Source organism: Aegilops tauschii, chromosome 3 (assembly GCF_002575655.3).
Source record: "Aegilops tauschii subsp. strangulata cultivar AL8/78 chromosome 3, Aet v6.0, whole genome shotgun sequence".
In the NCBI taxonomy this organism is placed as follows: domain Eukaryota; kingdom Viridiplantae; phylum Streptophyta; class Magnoliopsida; order Poales; family Poaceae; genus Aegilops; species Aegilops tauschii.
The window spans coordinates 619107179-619110864 of NC_053037.3; positions in this window are offsets into that span (position 1 = coordinate 619107179).

The window sequence follows — 3686 nt, forward strand, 5'->3', positions numbered from 1 at the left end:
CCTTTTTAAAGTGATGCTTTAGAGACTGCGGCTTTTACACTGAAAAGAGCTACATCGGGTCTGTTGAAATGAAGCCATGGTATGGTACGCCCAACCATGTTATATCTTTTCTTAACATTTGGAATATGGGGCTTGTGTAAAAGGTTACAAACCTATTCCAAATCAGACAAGTGCTACTTTGTAGGTTATACCAAAATGTTGGGTATTCCTCCCTCACTATACCGAGGCAAATAGTTTTGCCGCGAAACGGTGTGCTTTTAAAGAGAATGGTTCTTTCAAAAAGGTGAGTGGGAGAATAGTGCAACTCGACGAGATAAAAAGTATCTACGTCATCAGATCAAAGAAAAGAGACCTTGGAAGTAATTCCAGAGTTTCCTGCTGCGACTGATACAGAAGTCTCTACAATAAAATGTATGAACTTCGGTCGAACTTGCAGCTGAACCACGTAGGCAAGGCTCGTGCAAACCTCTCAGGTGCGCAAACGAGATATTGTTGTTAGACAACATTATACCTACGATACACAAGGAAGCGTTGATGGGCCCTGACTCCGGAATTGGCTAAATGCCAATACAACCCAAGTTAGTTTCCATATAAGTGATTCAAGATTAAAACCTTGATACACCTTTCGGAAGACTTAGAGTCTAACGAATATTTATGGAACTTAAAACTGATACGGATAAAATGTTTTATCCATAAAGCTCGACTTGTTGAAATAACAAGTTCAAGAGTTGACTACGATGAGGTTGTTTTCATCGTAGCGATGCTTAAAGTCGGTTCGGGTTGAACTAGCAATTAATACATATTTCAATCATGAGATATGAAACATGGATGATAAAAAGGATTTCCATCTGATGGAAATGAAAGCTAGGACTTGTATATGATACAGTCCATAGTAATTTGTCGATCCAGAGGATGCTAGTAGGTATGCAAACTTAAGAGTTCTAGCAATGGACAGAAGAGAGCAAAATGGAGTTGGAATCTTCGTGTTTTGATGAAATGGTCAAAGGGGGTTTTGACTTCATCAATGGGTAACGAAGATGCTTGTAATTCAAGAAAGTAAGTGGGAGCGTAATAATATTTCTAAAAACCTTATGTGCTTGGCACATTGGTAATTGGAAATAAATTTCTTGACACGAATTAGGACTTCATTTGAAAATAGTTTTTCGATGAAGTGCTTAGGCTAAATAGCCTCAATATTAGGCATGATGATCTATGGAGATAGATTTACCTAATGGGGCTAAGCAATGAATACATATTGACAAGATGCTAAAACCTTTTAGCATTTAAAACGCCAAGGAGTGATGCTTGCCAAAGTCACATGGAAGGAGTTTTTGCAAGACTCGGTGTCCCAAAACACTGATGAGTAAAATACATGATGCAGATTCCACACACTTTTGTGTTTGGATTAAACAACCAGATATGTCCGATACTCCCAAGGTGTTGCGAGTATGGATACTAAAGTGATCAAAGTACTGATCGTGGGACAACAGTGAAAGATGTCATTGAGTACTAGAGTAAGTACTGATGATATGTTTTCTTGCAAGCGGAGATCATGAAGAGTTCGTTGTAAAATGTTACATCGATAGTCTTCATCTTTTCACCGTGCGATTTTTGATTTAAGTTAAGGGTTTTGTGTAACACACAATGTGGTGGCACAGTTAGTTGGAATTTGTTCAAACTAGTTACTGTGGCGAATTCTATAACAAGGGCTAAGTATGTTGACGCTTTGGAAGCGACAAAGAAGATGTTGAATCATATAGTTCATTCATGAACTTAGTATAGTTCCAAGATGGCTTTTGACAATGGGACACTACTGCAGGTAGTTGCTCCATAACTCAGTCTGAGGAATCCAGGTTCGACCTGTGATTCACATACATACAAAGCCAAGTCCACACAAAATATGAATTTTGTGAAAACGTGAAAACGCGAGGACATGCAAAGATACACACGGAACTGAAGTCGTCAGATCCGTTGGACATCAGGCTATACCACAAGCGAAGCATATTTATACCGGTGTGCCACAGGTGTAAAGTGCATTAGCATTAACTAGATTATTGACTCTAGTGCAAGTGGGAGTCTGTAGGAGATATGCCCTAGAGGCAATAATAAATGATATTATTTATCTCCGAGTTCATAATTATGTTTATGTTCCATGCTATAACTGCTATGGTTCTCGAGTCTGCAATAACCACGAGGCTCGGAGGAAGACTCATATGCACGTGTGGAATAATAAACGGTAAGAAGTATTCCTAGTCTGGCCTCTAAGACTAGCTCAAGTGTTGCATGATGATTCTGTTTTCCTGGTCATGGGCATGTCTATGCCAGCAACTTTGAGGGCACAATGTTAAGAGAACATTTGTGTTGAATCGACCCGGATTGATGTTATGCTATGAGATTCATTCGTCACAAGTTTATTGGTACATAACACAGAGATGGTTAACGTTTGCATGATTCCTTAGACCATGAGAGTATCGAGTTTCTTCATGCTTGCTTCATGAACTTTGGGGTTTGTTAAACGTCATCCGTAAATGGGTGGCTATTACGGCGGCTTACGGGTTCATGGAAAAGTGTGTCAAGTAACTTGATAGCTCAAGATTGGGATTTGCTCCTCCGACGATGGAGAGATATCTCTGGGCCCTCTTGGTGTTACGGTATCCATCATCGTCTGGCCAGACACTTTGTGATTTGATCACGGGGATGCCGGAACACGATAACGAGAAAAGAGAACAATACCGGTAACGAGGTAACTAGCATAGTGGACAAGTTGTTGATCCACGGGAATGCCAACATGTCTCACCTCGGGTATTTGTAACATATCGCGAAGCAACAGGAATAGCACATGGCAACTGGAGGTTCACTCGAATATTTATTCGTGTGGGTATAAGGGTCAATATGGGTGTCCACGGCTCCGATGTTGATCATTGATCGGAAGGGGTTCCGGGTCATGTCTATACTTCACCGAACCTATAGGGTCACACGCTTAAGGGTCATCTATCTGCTGAATACTAGACAGGGAGTCTGAGAGAAAATCACCGAAAAAGTTTCGGACACCGAAAAGTTTCGGACAGCGGAATCGTACCGCAGAGAGAGGTCATCGGATAAGTTTCGATGATACCGAAAAGTTGTTTTGGGATACACCATTAAGTCAAATTGGTTTCGGCACATGCCTGATAATTCTTGGAGGATGCCAGAATCATTCTGGAAGCTTTTTGGAATTTTCTGAGATAAAAACCGGAAATGTTCCGGAGCTGCCGGAGCCACTTCAGATGCGTTTCGCAGATGAAAATCACTAAAACCGGAATTGTTTCGGAACGCGTTGAAAATCATTTTAGTGGGTACTGGAAATGTTCTTAGCCCACATAAATATTTTCAGTTCGATCAGACGCTGAAAAATGTCGTCGTGAATAGTGAAAATCAACTTTATGGTTACTTTATGGAAAGCCACCTTTTGGGGCTTTGCTCCAAAAGATCTTGGGGATGACATGGATGGATAGGAGCCATTTTTTGGGCCCCTCATGGGGGTGTGGCCGGCCACATGGGGTATCCCCCCTTGGGGACCCTCTTGTTCCTTGGTTTCACTCCTAGGTCCTTGTGGAAGGACTTCATTCATGTGCATTTTGGGTTTTTTGTGAAACTACCCTACCCCCTTGGGATTTCCTACAAATTGAGTTGGAGGGGCAGCCCTC